Source organism: Camponotus floridanus, unplaced genomic scaffold, assembly GCF_003227725.1.
Source record: "Camponotus floridanus strain SB8 unplaced genomic scaffold, Cflo_v7.5 scaffold116, whole genome shotgun sequence".
Lineage (NCBI taxonomy): Eukaryota > Metazoa > Arthropoda > Insecta > Hymenoptera > Formicidae > Camponotus > Camponotus floridanus.
In genome coordinates this window covers 407,517-423,495 of record NW_020229233.1, presented here as the reverse complement: position 1 = coordinate 423,495, position 15,979 = coordinate 407,517, and the positions used below count along the sequence as shown (strand labels likewise).

Below are 15,979 nucleotides of genomic sequence, written 5' to 3'. Positions count from 1 at the left end.
TATGTAAGACAAGGAAAGCATGACAACTTAGCATCTGTCTCTCTCGGCTCGCTCGGGAATAATAAACAAAACGTATCTTTGTGCGACTTCCAGTATGTTATATAGTTTAATGGTATAGACCGAGCATTCATTGTATAAGCATTAAGCATACGAAAAGAAAGACAAAAGATGTAAGATGAGTTTCTTTCTCTTTTCAAAGCCGGAGAAGTGGGGAGCACTTCTCACATCTTCTCACGCCGGTTCGTCATGGAGGGGCGAGGAGATGAGAAGAAGTGCTCCCCACTTCTTTGGCATTAAAAAGAGAAAGAAACTCATCTTACATCTTTTGTCTTTCTTTTCGTATGCTTAACGCTTATACAATGACCGGTATTCATAGTCCGATCTTATATTTAAGATCGTCTTAAGTCTGGTCCGAGATTGACTTAAGACCTCATTCAACCAATCAAATAGCTGCGTACATTTCAAGCTCGAACTTAAGACGATCTCAAATATAAGATCGGACTATGAATACCGGCCAATGGATGCTCGGTCTATACTTACTATGTCTATGGACAGTTTGCTCCTTTTGATCTGGGTATCGAACAATATAAAGGCCCGTCTACATAGAACGCAACACGCAAAACGCAGCACGCGCTCGCAAAGTGACCTCCATGAACTTACCAACCCTATTTTGAGTTTTTATTTTTTTTTTAATTGTTGTAATTCGTTTGTAGATGATTGTTGCGGCGTCTACAATGAGATTTTAAGGAGACTTAAGGCGTAAGATTTAAAAAATTGACCAATCACAATCGAATATTCTCTTAATGAGTACGTTTACACAGCAACGTTAATCTGGTTTAGTAACAATCGTAATTATAACTCCCTAAAAGTGATGTTCGTTTACAAGCAAGGAGCAATACAAGCTATTACATACTTACTTTAACTTATTGGCAGTTTTTGTATACTAGTAGTCAGCCTAAGGCTGATGGCAGAGAACTAGACGTGAGCGTTTACGTCTGTCGTAGTCGTAGACGTAAAGTAAGACAGAAAAATATATGTCGTACAAGGCCATTGTCACAATGACCTTGTACGACATACGTTTTTCTCTGCCTTACTTTACGTCCACGACTACGACAGACATCTAGTTCTCTGCCATCAGCGTAATTAAGGCCCATTCTACAATGAGTCGTAAGTCGTAAGTCGTAGGCAAATTGACCAATCATGGTTGATTGTTTTTGAAATAATCATTCAAATTTAGTTAAAATAACGTGTTTTTTAATGTGACTTGTGCAATTTACAAGATTATCATCCATGCCGGTCTCCTGATTTTTATTACATCGGTATACTAAAATTGTTATATTTTAATTCGTTGAGCGTATTATATATTTGAACCGTTAATTAATTTAGTAATCTTTTATAATCTTTCCAGTGTATACTTGATAAGGACCACAACCATATGGTCGAAACGTCGTACTAATAAATCAATTTCTAGCTAGTTTGGTCGATTATTAGTGCGTTCGAAAATATGTTTGGTCGGTGTTGGGAAAAAAGATAAAGTTGGCAGTATTGAAAACTCCCAGTGCTGCGTTTCATTTCTCCCACTGGGATCATTAAGATTGTATTGTACCGCATGTACACTCCGCGACAACGATTCGTTCCGTGGTCCCTCTCGCGGGGCAAGAGGAGCGTAGCCTCTAACCAATCAGCCACTGCCACGCTGCCAGCTGATTGGTCACTTCTACACTCCCCTTGCCCCGCGAGAGAGGGGACGCGGAACGAATCGTTGTCGCGCAGTGTACAATATATGAAAATGTTGCAATTACATTAATTATTATTATGGAACAATATATTTTATTCGAAAACATTATTTTTGAATTTTCGAGTAGTTCTTCTTCAGATAGTGATGATAATAATGAAGAATTACAAAATATTTTATTCGAAAATAAAGGTAATAACAATAGAGTGAAAGGAAAATAGTATCAAAAATAACAGATTATTTGGAAAATGTTGTTACCAGATATACAAATATTGAATTTAAATCACATTTTAAGTCAATCGTATCACTTTATTATAATTAAAGCATTATTAATATAAAACACACGTTTGTATTAATAATAATATATGTGATGTTATTTATTACAGGATGGAGCGTAATACTTTTTATTTTTTATTACATTTAATTGGACTCAAATTAGAAAACTTTCTATTCATAGGAAGAGAACAAATTAATCCAACAAAACAACTATTAATAGCTATTTATGTTTTGGCAACACCAGATAATAAAAAGTATTACACATCCTGTAACAAATAACATCACATATATTATTATTAATATGAACGTGTGTTTTATATTAATAATGCTATAATTATAATAAAGTGACATGATTTACTTAAAATGTGATTTAAATTCAATATTTGTATATCTGGTAACAACATTTTCCAAATAATCTGTTATTTTTGGTATTATTTTCCTTTCACCTCTATTGTTATTACCTCTATTTTCGAATAAAATATTTTGTAATTCTTCATTATTATCATCTCACTATTTGAAGAAGAACTACTCGAAGATTCAAAAATGATGTTTTCGAGTAAAATATATTGTTCCATAATAATAATTAGTGTAATTGCAACACTTTCATATATTGTACATACGGTACAATACAATCCTAATGATCCCAGTGGGAGAAACGAAACGCAGCACTGGGAGTTTTTAATACTGCCAACTTTATCTTTTTTCCCAACATCGACCAAACATATTTTCGAACGCACTATATATTTCTTTGATCCCTTTAAATCTAGTAATTTTTAAAATGGTGGGACGTCACACCTCCCCCCTTATTTAAGAACAAATTCCGATGTGCTCGTAGGAATTTGTTCTAGGGTTCTTAATCGATCCCTTAGGGCCTATCCAGACAAACTTGCATAGGTGCATATGCATAACATAAGACCATATGGACCAATGAGCATCGAGTATTAAATCGCTATATTGACTTACATAACATAATACTCGATGCTCATTGATCCATATGGTCTTATGTTATGCATATGCACCTATGCAAGTTTGTCTGGATAGGCCCTTAAGGCCTGATATGAATTAATTTCAGAGGTTGAGGACATTGGCTCGACAATAACATTGGTGGATTTGATTATTCCTGGAGTCTCCTTTGTTGTTAATTTTTCAGGTGCAGTTCGGAGATGGTGTTTCGCTGGTTTGGATGCTATCTTTTTTGTTGACGGGTCCACGTGCAAGGTGTAGTAGTAGATGTAGTAGTAGATGTGTGACAGAACTCCAGATGGCTCCGAGTAAATGCATGCTGCATCCATATGCTGTATGTAAGGCGTATCCGTGGATAGCTGTATCGACCACAAGTTTAATAATGCGGACGATTAGCAGGATGCCGAATATTCCAGCGGTTGCGGAATCAAAGGTGACAAACCCTTTCCATACTCGGGAAGCAGTATTATCAACTATTTTATTGAGCGAGGCTTCATCCAATAAGCTGTACATCGAGATAGCATCTCCGTTGATAGAATGGCCGGTAAGTCCTTTGGCAGTACTGAGGAGGGCAGGTTTCTCTGCGGGAAACATGATGTGATCTCTCAACTTTTCTATATCCTTTTCAGAATATATTCCACTGATAGCGAGTGGACCTAACATTAAGTATTTCCAGGATAAAGTTGTCATGGGTTGCAGTTGCTGCGGAGCTGCTTGTCTGACTTGTGCATCAGGTGTGAACTGCACCCAGGTGTCCTCGATACGATACATAGTAGGTAGTTCATAACTACATTCACATTGATTCCTAAATTTAGTGACTATTCGAGATTTGGGAGTCAGGAAGAATGAGGAGTTACGTACAGTTATAGGTAACTCAGCATAACATTCTTTAGTTTTTCTCACTATAACGTCCACAGGTATGCATTTTATAATTTGTATAGCTTGTCCAATTGTTACTGCCATGTAGCCTGGTCCCTTCATTAATTGATATGCGAATTCATCTGGTTGAAGAGTGGCAAATGACAAGGCATTAGTTATAACCTGTCTTTCTAATTCACATTTCTGTTGCATAACGTTGTGAAGGTCATCTGATGGCGAACATGTTTTTCTACGTATACAAATTTTGAATTCATGTAAGCGAAGATGTCTAGATTGTCCACCGGGATGATGCCTCGACGGAAGAACGTACTTTCCTCCTTGGTTTCGAGAATGAATAATTTCGGATGTTTTGTGCTCAGTAAGATGTATCCGCATAATGGTTGTTCTCTGTTTCTCTGGTTTTGGTGAGGGCAAAGGTAATATCTTGCGTCGTTAAACTGTAGACGACTGAGGATGAAGGGTCGGTCATATCATCCTTAATTACCGTTGCTGGGCTTTCGTAAAGGACGTCATATTGATGGAAATTACAAGATGATGTAGGCACAGATTTCCAATTAGTATATTCATCATCCGAGTCAATACAGACGCTTTCGCTAAACGTACATACAGTTCTGGATTTTAATATTATTTTTCCGGAATTTAATTGCACAGGGACGTGTAAAGATTTCATGGATATTTTGACTGAAGCTTGGACCACGACGTCGTCCCAGGTTCCGTAGGGGTCAGAATACTGAGTGCCCTTATAGCTTCCATCATGGCCTATCCGTCTTCCCAGGGTGAGACTGCGATGAGTGTTCTGGTTAGCCTTCAATCCATACACGAGGTTTCCGACTCCTAGGGAGAGCGTTCCATCTTGGAACATCCTTAAACATTGTATGTATCCAGTTTCGTGGATATAGTCCGCTCTTCCGTTTTGGACTACGGAGACATGTGAGTGCATTCCGCAGTGATAAATTGTTCGAGATATTTCAACCTTACACTGAATAACTTCCGCATGATTATAGTCAGAAAGTTGCAAGAGTTGAACATATGTATCGCTTGTGTTAGGTTTCCGGTAATCAAGGTTACATTCGCCAACATCTAACAAGGATACCGAGGTAATGTTTAGATGTTGTCCACCGCAATCGAATCCGATGAGAGCGTCGGTGGCCCTTATAATGATTACTATCGCAAGGTAAGCTAACATTTCTGTAATTATACAATATATATAAATATTTTGTTACAGCTATAACGTATATATTTTGCTTAATTAATATTTCTCTTTCTCTTTTTTTTATATTTTATATTTTTTCTTACCATTATATCACTTTTACTAGTTACTGTGAATCTCGTTAATTATTAGTATTCTTATTGAATTAGTTAATGAGGCATTAAGCAGTTAATGTAGAAATAAGATAATTTTATTCTAATAATGAAAATAATCAGTGTTTTGTGGTTATATATATATATATATATATATATATATATATATATATATATATGTATATATATATATTTTTTTTTTTTTTAATTATTATTAATATATATATATATCCATATGTATGTATAAGAGATTATTTTAATGACAATCGGTTACATGGTGTTAATAATAAAAATATACTTATATACTTATTAATAATTATCATATATTATCGAATTCTAAGAGATTCTCCCGAATTTCGTCCATATTCTCAGGGAGGGGGGGGGTCAAATTCGGGTGCTACTATTAATTCTAATACGCGATCTGCGTTTACATCATAATGAAATAAACTTATATTGTTCATGTCATATTGTTCGCTTAATAGGCGATGCGCCGTGGTGTACGCATGGAAGCAGCGCTCACAGGAAAGGATCGATTGAATTTTTGTTTCTACGGGTTTTTTGCATTTCTTGCACTGAATCTCTCGGACACGTCCTTTAACAAATGCGTGACTATGAAAAGGTACAAAGAGAGCCTTAAGCGAAGGTGCTAATCTGCTGCCGCTTGGGGGACAATCACCGCAATATAGAGCTTCATAGCCTGGCAGTTGTTCTCCGATTCTTTGTACGCACTTTACCGCGTACAATCCGGAAAAATCCCGCAATAATTAATGGATTTTAGGTTTGTAAGCTACTGGGATGCACATTCTAAAGAAAAAGGAGAGGTAATTCCTTTTATTATTTAATTACTATTAACTTTATCTTATTTATCAATATATTTTCCTTACTTTATTTTGATAGTATAGCGTTTTCTTGTGTCTTTTCTCTGAGCTCCCCAGTAACGTACTGACTTGTGTCTATCCCCAAATATTAATTCTTTTGTCTCTATCGTCGTTTACATTTCGGCCTGACACCCGTAATTCGACACGCGCCCATTCATTCTCAAGTGCTTTTTTGTTTTTGTTTATCATTCTCACATTCTCTTCTATTTCTCTTCTCAATCTTACAAAATTCACGTTATTCAAGATTCATAATTGAGGAAATTCAAATTCTATAATTTAACAAGCGGATTTAGTTTCCTCATTATAAACAAGGAGATATATGATTTGGCGTTATATAATAAGAGTGCGATATCATTACAATTTTAGGATTGACAATAAATTGCGCGTAGGTTTTTTCTCCTTTTTTATATATATTTCTCTGATCTAAACGGTAATGAGGGAGAATTGGATTTTGGGTAAGGATGTTGGAAGGGAAAAAAAAATCTAGTATAAGTGCCGTGAAATCTGTTATAATGAAATAGATAATTGTGGATTTAATGTATTAGAGAAATGAAGGTGATGGAAAAAGAAGGGTAACATTTTGGTTGGCGAAGCCAATACATCTGAAACCAAAGATAATGTATTAGCACAGTATATACAGTAGCGCAACTCTCCCGATTTTGTGTAGCATAAAATGAAATGCGCATGCGTAAAGTCAGCGAGTATACCAGTACTGCCATCTGCACTTCCCTCTCACTCTCTCCTTTGGTTTTCGTTCTCTTTCTAACACATTATAATATGTAATATAAATTAAATTCAATAAAACTTGAATATATGTACATAAAGAAATCGTGAAAAATATAATATAAAATATATAATGCAAACATATATAAAAAATAATATATATGACATGATGTGAATATTAATTAACCATTTTATATGTCACATATAACTGATAGCAGAAAAGAATGAAAAGATATATACTCATAATACTCATATATAATTTATAATATATTTACATATTAATACTTATATATATAATTTTTAATATATTTATATATTAATTGTACATACATATATTCTATATACATATATATATATTTTTTCAAAAACTTAAAATTAAAAAAAAACATTTAGATTAACACTACAATCACTTAAAGTTTATTATATAAAATATATATATTTATGATCAAAATGAAGAAAGAAACAAGAAATATATATTTGTTAATAATATATATTATTAACAAATATACACATATATTTCTAAATGTTTTTTTTCATTTTAAGTTTTTGAATATACATATATATAGAATATATATATGTACAATTAATATATAAATATATTAAAAATTATATATGTAAGTATTAATATGTAAATATATTATAAATTATATGAGTATTATGAGTATATATCTTTTCATTCTTTTCTATCAGTTATATATGATATATAAAATGGTTAATTAATATTCACATCATGTCATATATACTATTTTTTATATATATTTGCATTATATATTTTGTATTATATTTTTCACAATTTTTTTATATATATATGTTCAAGTTTTATTGAATTTAATTTATATTATATATTATAATGTGTTAGAAAGAGAACGAAAACCAAAGGAGAGAGTGAGAGGAAAGTACAGATGGCAGTACTGATATACTCGCTGACTTCACGCATGCGCATTTCATTTTATGCTACACAAACTTCAAAGGTGCCGACAGGGAGTTGCGCTACTGTATATACTGTGGTATTAGTTTGTCATTCAGGTTCGATGTGGGAAATTTTTAATTTATTAATATGCACGATTCGCGGTTTATTCTTGACCATAACTTTTATATTGCCGTGAGATAAAACTTCTATAACCTTATGGGGGCCGGTATATTGGTTGGAGAATTTCCCTTTCGTGGGTTCTTTTAACAAAAATACGTATGAGCCTTCACGAAAATTTTGAGGGTTTAAATTTTTATCGTAATAACGTTTGCTTTTCTCTTTAGATTTTATAAGATTTTGACGTGCTTCTTCTTGCAGGTCGCAAACTTGGTTAAATAAATTTGTCAAATAAACTTGGTAAGTGGGTTCAAGATTTGCATCGATTGGTACATGAGCAGAAGGTAGTCGTGCTATATGACCGAAGACTAATTCGAAAGGTGAGAATTTAGTTCCTTCGTAGACACTGGTATTATATGAAAACATTGCCATATTAATATAATTATCCCATTCTTTTTCTTTTAAAATTTGAGTTTTTAGATATTCTATTAATACGTGATGTGATCTTTCGATCGACTCGTTAGATTGTGGGTGATAAGCAGTGGTTTTAAAATGTTGAATTTTGAATTTTTATTAAATTACGTATCAAGGCGGATAAAAAGTTAGTTCCTTGATCTGTAAGAATGGCTTTAGGAGCTCCATATACACAAATAAAGTTCTTCGCGAAAGCATCAGCTATGGATAGGGAGATTGCGTCTCTTAACGGAACGGCTATTGAATATTTTGTTAATAAATCTTGCATGATTAGAATATATTGATATCCGGAAGTTGTGATAGGAAGGGGGCCTATGATATCTAAAAATACTTTATCAAATGCTGAGCCGGGAGTGTCTGTAATTATCATGGGTTGTTTCGTTTTTATTCGCGTTAATTTCTTTAATTGACATTGACGACATTTTTGATTGAAATTTTGTATATCCCTTTTCATGGTGCTCCAATAATAATGAGGTCTTAATCGATTATACGTTTTAGTAATGCCTTTATATCCACCGTGTGCTGACGCATGATTTTCTATTATTAATGCTTCTCGTTGTTCAATAGGAGGGATTTGTACCAAATTTTTACAAATAGTAATGCAAAGCGGTAATTCTCTTAAATATGCCTGAATTCGACTTATTATATGGTGCCACGATAAGTTGTCAAAGTGATCGGTTTTCCTAATACTGAATGAGGTTAATTGTAATTCTGTCACTACGTCTAAAAGTGATTGCATGCAGTTTTCTAATGATTGAGCTTCTACTCGCGTTCGATTATCGAGCTTAATGGGAATTGATATTAAGGTCCTTTGACTGAAGGTTTTTACATTAGCTTTCTCATAAATAAGATCTTGAAATTCTGGTAGTAGATTTGCGGTTTGATATTCTTTGGCACCGTTATCGAAAGGGGTTCCATTTGAATAAATAAATATTACATGATTGTCTGCTTGTTTAGTAAGCTGTCTCAGGTTTCGGTAATAACGAGTTGATCGAGATTTTGATATTCTTCGTTAACGTCAAAAATTTCTTCGTATATGTGATTTTCGCTATAGTCTGAATTGTCGATCATCAGCTAGTCATTATCCTCATCATTATCACTAGAGTATTCTTGTATTACTATATTACATTGTTCTAACGTAGGTTCGTCATTTTCAGATTGTGAATTGTACGGAGAAAATTTGGATAGTGGGGATAACGCATCTTCAATCACGTCGGGTCTTTGACGTTCGGAAGAAATCGAGTTGTTAGAGGAATCATCGGAGTTATTAGCAGCGAAAAAAGATACAACACAATTGGCAGGAGGATTTCTAGATAAGGCATCGGTATTATTATTTAAACTTCCCTTTTTATACTGTGTCTCATATTCATATTCAACTAGTTTTGTTCTCCATTTCCACAATCTAGAGGAAGGATCTTTAATTGAGTGAAGTCAAACTAATGGTTTGTGATCGGTTATGATGATGAACGTTCTTCCGTATAAATAAGGCCGGAAATGGTTAACGCGGTAAACTATTGCCAAGCGCTCTTTTTCAATTGTGGAATAACGTTGTTCAGCACCGTTTAAAATACGAGAAGTATAGGCTATTGGTAAGTCTTTTCCAATTAGTCCTTGACTTAGTACTCCTCCAATTGCATATCCTGATGCATCGGTAGTTAAGATAAATTGTTTAGTAAAGTCAGGATATTGGAGTACGGGTTCGGAGCATAAGGAGAGTTTTAACGTATTAAACGCTTCTGCTTGGTGTAACTGCCAGTTAAAAATTATTTTTCTTTAGTAAGTCAGTTAGTGGTTTGGCGATTTTAGAAAAGTTTGGAATAAATCGTCTGTAGTATCCGGCCAAACCCAGGAATTGCTTAATATTTTTCGCGATTCTTGGCACGGGAAATTCGGCTATAGATTTTATTTTATTCGGATCAGGTTTAACTCCGTCGAATCCGATTATGTGTCCGAGATAAGCTACTTCATGTCGTAAGAATTCACATTTATCCGGTTGTAATTTTAAACTCGTATCTCGTAATCTTTGCATTAATTTATTAAATTTAATTTCATGTTCTTTTAATGATCTTGCATATATGACAATATCGTCCGTGTATACAAATAATTCATTACCCTGTAATCCGGAGAGAACATTATCCATTAACCTTTGAAAAGTTGCAGGGGCGTTTTTTAAACCGAAGGGCATTCTTTTAAATTGCTAATGCCCATAAGGAGTTGAAAAAGCAGTTTTGGGAGCATCCTTGGAAGACATGGGAATTTGATGGAATCCAGAAGCTAAATCGAGAACAGAAAAATATTTGGCAGACCCTGATTGATCAAGGATATCGGTTAGGGAGAGGATAAGCGTCTCCTATTGTTTTTTCGTTAAGGCGACGGTAATCTATGACTATTCGCCATCTCTTATTACCGTAAGAATCCGGTTTTTTGGGTACTATCCATACGGGGGAATTATAAGGAGAGGTAGAATATTCGATTAAATCATGAGACAAAAGTTCGTTAACTTGTTTGTTAATTTCGTCCTTATGTATCGGAGGAAATCGGCATTGTTTCGTATGGATAGGGATTTCGTCCGTAGTAGGTATGAAATGTTGAGTAGCGTTAGTAGCTTCGAGTTTGTCATGAGGGAGATGAAATCTATCAGACTGATTAAGAATTAACGATTTGACATTATCAGATTCCTCGGAATTTAAATGTTCTAACCGCAAAAGTTGCATAAGCGGACGCGCGGTCGCAGTAAACTTCCTCAGAAGTATTGTTATTTTGAGTCTCGATAAAATACAGAGGGTTTTCGAAAATGTTTATAGTATGATTACTAATCACTGGGAGTTCTAAGGTCGCGGTGATATCTTTAAAATCGGTTTTCTTACAAGAGGTCATAATTGGATTATGAGAATTACCAGTCCCCTTACTAGTCTCATTCCTTCGGGATTCGATGACATTACATGGGAATGTGAATTCGTTAAGAAAATAGAAGTCTTGTAAGTCAACCACGGGAACCTCTATATCGTATTCTGATTCAGAAGTATTAAAAATAGGTAGATAAGCTTTTCCATTAGTGTTCTTAACGGGGATTGCCCGATTAGACACAGTACGATTAGACACAGTACGATTAGACACAGCCAATCATATCGACCGATGCCTAGGGTAACCAGCACGATCAAGCACGATTAGCCAATCAAAGCCAGTTGAGTCTAATTGTACTGTGTCTAATCGGAGGTGTCTCTTCTTAACAATAGCATCTCCGAAATAAACTTTTTCGAACGGTATAAAGCGCGGTATATATCCGTATTGTTTTTCGGAATTAACAACATGGACAAAAAATGGTAACAGACCGTTTCTTGATATGAATAAGAGTTGTTTCTACAAATGAAATGCTCGAGTCATCATAATGCAGCAATTTGTTTTTATAATCTACTTTAGCCATTCGTTTCTTTAAAAATACATTCCCCAAGATACCATCCTGAGGAAAACTGACCGTATCTGAAATCACGTAAAAATTAGTGGGTCGGTTAAGTAAAAGAATAGTAACAAAGCTCAGAATAGGGACAGGTTTAGAAGATATACCTTGAAGAGATAATGTTTTTTCGTTATTTATAATAATGTTTGCTTAATGAGGTGTTGTTTTATTAGGTTAACACTGGAGCCAGAGTCGATCATGAAAGAGCATTTATTCTTTAAGTCAGTAGAAGAAAGAATGACGGAAGGTAGACTATTATATTTTGCGTTTTTCATTTATTGATTCGGTACAGGAGATAGGACAGTTGTAGAGGTTTGAGGTAGCACAATGATTATGGGGGCTTGTTGAGGACGTCCGATTTGAGCTTTGTTCCGGCGGACGTCGATTGTTATCGGAACGCTCTGTGCGTTTCCCAGGTTATTTTGATTATTATTAGTAGAGAATCGCGAAGGATTATTTTCAACCGATCGCCTATAAGCGAGTTTCCGACATTCGATTAGGTGTCCAGGAGCTTTGCAATATCGGCAAATTTTTCTAGCAGGAAAATTAGGACCGAGTATTCCGGGAACGAGGGGTTTTATAAAGGGAGTTGCGCTAGTCCGGGGAGGTAATTGTTGAGGATTATTACTGGGTGTTTGGTTAATAGATTGAGAGGGCTTTGTGAAATCTGCACGAGGCGAGGTATTAGGTTTATAAGATGATGCAGTTCGTTTGCGCGCATATTTTCTGCTTCCAAAGTTTTAGAAAGTTGTATAGCGGATATAATAGCGTCGTCTAACGAGGAATATCTTTCTAATTTAACACGGATTAGAAGATCGGAAGGAAGACCGTTTACAAAATTATCTTTAACACTCATTTCAATTTGATGTTTTACAATTTTATCAATATATCCACTAGGACTAGTTTCTCCATCGATAATAGCAGTGCGTAATTCTTTTACTCTTCCAATGTAATCAAAAATATTTTCATTCGGTTTCATATAAATGTTTGCTAATTCACCGCGATATTGATCGGTAGATTTATTGGGGCCGAAAATACTTTTCAATCGTTTGGTTAGTTCGATAATAGTTTCGTATTCTGTGCCCTCGATAGCGGCATAGGCATGTCCTTGTAGTTTATTAATTATTAATTGTACTAAATGATATTCCTGATAACAAGGAATTAATTCTAAAGCTCGTTCACATGCTTTAGTGAAATGGAACATCGAAATATTGTGTCCGTCATATCTCGGAATCGAATCAACTACATCTTTAAAACGAATCGGAGAAGTGTCTGTCGGATTGGATCTATAAGTGGGATTTCTTACGGGGATGTGGTCGTAAGTTGTCTGTAGGAGGTAAATCTGCATTTGAATTGGAAAGTTGGGCGACGCGTTGATTTAAATTTTCTATTTGGAAAGGTAAGGAACTTAAAGCAGAGATTTGTTCTTGCAGTGTGTTTAGTATTATATCAATCTGTCCATTACCAGCATTCGCATTTTTAATCTCGATATTTTGTTGTAATATAGTTAATTCCTGTTGTTTAACTTGTAAAGCTTGAGCTTGTTCCTTTAGCATTTTCTCTTTCTCAGCTACTCTTTTATTAAGTATTTCTAATTCCGCGCGACTTACGCTATCGCTTGACTCAGAAGGTTGATCGTATATTAGGCATGATTATATGATAAACTTTAGGTATTTAGAGTTATATGTATTCGCGTGCTTTTATTTATCCGTGAAAATCTTCGTCAATTCTTTGGTTATACCACCGCTGCCACCAAAATTTTACGATGTCACTCAGTGACTTACTTTTCCCCTAGATACCCCGGTTCTAAAGTAAAGTGCACTCTCTTTATTTTCAAGGCAACCTGCTTACACCGGCTATACCTTGGGGATGCCGAGAGCGAGGATCTGACTTGTCGATAACGGAAAAATAAGGAATCCGCGAAACTTTATGATAGGATAAATTGATTAAATAAGATGAGATTATTTGACATATATACGTGTGTAATAAGTATCTATTAGAATGGAATTTCAAAATTCTCTATTAATTCCATTAGTTGATCGATATCAATATCACCTGCGATATATTGATCTATGAATTCTAATAATATTTCAAGAATTTGAGCTTGCTCATTGGCTGTTAGGGTGAAAAAATCTTTATCGTCGCACGAAGGTTTCATTGGAGAGTCTGTAAATAATTCTCTATCTCACACTGGTTTTCCGGTAACTGAGATTTTAATTGAGTTATTAGATTCGCTAGTTCTGAGGAAGGGCTTTCAATAATATCTTTATATTTAATAATCTCTAAGTAATAGTTATAAAAAGAGTCAAATTCTACGTTTGTAGTAATTGGTTGACAAAATTTCTGCGAAGTAAAATTTTCTGGTAAATAAAAAAGAAATTTAGCTTTGATCGTTAAAGCGGATATAAAATTTTCAGAAAGGAAAACCCTTCTATCTGATTTGACGTAATTAGGGTTTGAGTTAGCTTTTAATTTTTTATTTCAACGGAATCGAGAAATATCACGATATTCACGGATTATTTTACCTGCTCTATGCTTTTTCTTTTTAGATTTTAATTGTGAATTCACCATTTAAGGAATTGATTGAGGAAATTAGTGTGTATTTGTTTTTGTTATTGTTATTATCTGAGTTAGCGTCAGTTCAAGTTATTAAATTGTGCAATTAACTTTTGCGATTTTAGTTCAACTGAAACGTCAATAAATTATAAGGATATGAATGTCTCCGGCATGACAAAGGATGCCGGAGACGACGGGACTTTTAAGGCGGAGTAACGTTATGATAACGGAGTTTGCATAAGAGTAAGGAAATTAGGATGCATCCAGAGGCATGACAGAAGATGCCCGGAAGCGACGGAAAAAGGGAGAAAGAACAAGAAGGTTTTCAGGCGGTACCGCGAAGATGCTGTATCCCTGTATAAGGAAAGACGTTTGAGTTGATAGCAGTAGATTATATAATTTCAAATTTAGTTTATATATTTCGTGAAGCGCCGGTTAACGAATTAATTTAGGAAGTTGGATGCCTCCGGCATGACAGTGGATGCTCGGACGATGGAAATCTGGGGTCGGCTAAAGCTAGTAATGAATTTTTTTGGAGTAAAAATAGGAGAGTGCGGACGTCTCCGGCATGACAGAGGATGCCTGGAAAGATCCAAGAGAAGGAGACACTCGACGCTTAACGGATGAAAGCTTTATAATGTATTTTAATTAATAATTACCTTGACGCTTGCCAGAATAAAATGATAAGTTATTGCAATGTTTATGCTGATTAGGAAAGGAATATTATCAGCAGCATGCTAGTGCTTGACAGTATTGTTATTTATTTAATTCTTGATATCTTGTTTCAGAATGTGTAGTGAATGCAAGGAACGAATAATTGAGTTTGAAAACGAAAGAATAAAATAAAGAATGTAAAGGAATCTGGAATCTACTTACTACTCAGAGGTGGATTTCTGTTGATCGTGGTCGCCTTCGTATACGCGAGGTTTGGGTCTCTTCAAAAATTGAAACGGTAGATATGCACAATTATAATTCTTTTATTTGAATTTGACCGAATGATATAGCAAATTGATACAAAAGTATAGTTTAATTATTACGAATAGCAAGAATATAAAAGTAATAGCGACGAAATGACACTGACAAAAGCGACTGACAGCGAGTCTTTTTTACTGACTAATTATTACTACTGTTCGCTCGCGCCCGAAATCCGGGGTTTATATATTAGTAATTCCTTTGTTCCTTACATGATCTTTTGCTAAAGGAATTCCCGAGTAAGGTGATCTCTTCATCGGACCACGTCGTACTCGGAAGCACCACCGAATTTCTTATCAATTGTTTAGACATAGATATCTTTTTCATTGAGGCGCGGCGGTGATCAAAGAGTAATGCGTGAATTTCATCAGAAGTGTCGGTCGACATCTCCGAAAAATCGATGTTTGACATATTTATGACTTCCTCTTTGATTACCTCACGCAAAAGTTATGTGCTCTTAATTTCAATACTAATATCTAACGCTATCGATATTAAAATTATAGAATCGTTATATATGTATAACTTCTCTTATATTTTAGAAAAGATTTAGAAATATAACTCAATTTAGATAGAATAATCGAATTTAAATTACAGCATATAAAGGAAATTATTTACACTGGTTGTAAATTCATAATGAGTTTAAATAAAGCATTTCAAAAAGTTGAAATAATTTGGTAGTTATTCATTTAAAATTAATCCAATAATTTCCCTGAAATACCTTATTTACTTAAATTATC

The 15,979-nt window shown here is 34.6% G+C and overlaps 1 long non-coding RNA gene across 5 annotated transcripts; it reads left to right on the top strand.

The window, feature by feature from the left end:
• Positions 1-3,030: 3,030 nt before the first annotated feature.
• On the top strand, positions 3,031-15,886 carry LOC105249867. Of its 5 annotated transcripts, none has more exons than XR_003123729.1 (9): positions 3,031-3,518; positions 3,604-4,783; positions 4,901-5,027; positions 5,638-5,976; positions 8,045-8,163; positions 9,415-9,581; positions 9,664-9,846; positions 10,412-10,632; positions 15,059-15,886. It is a non-coding gene; the product is annotated as an uncharacterized LOC105249867 (long non-coding RNA). The 5 variants fall into 5 exon arrangements; XR_003123730.1 differs by having other exon boundaries at positions 10,412-10,665; XR_003123727.1 differs by having other exon boundaries at positions 10,412-14,909.
• The last annotated feature ends 93 nt before the right edge of the window (positions 15,887-15,979 follow it).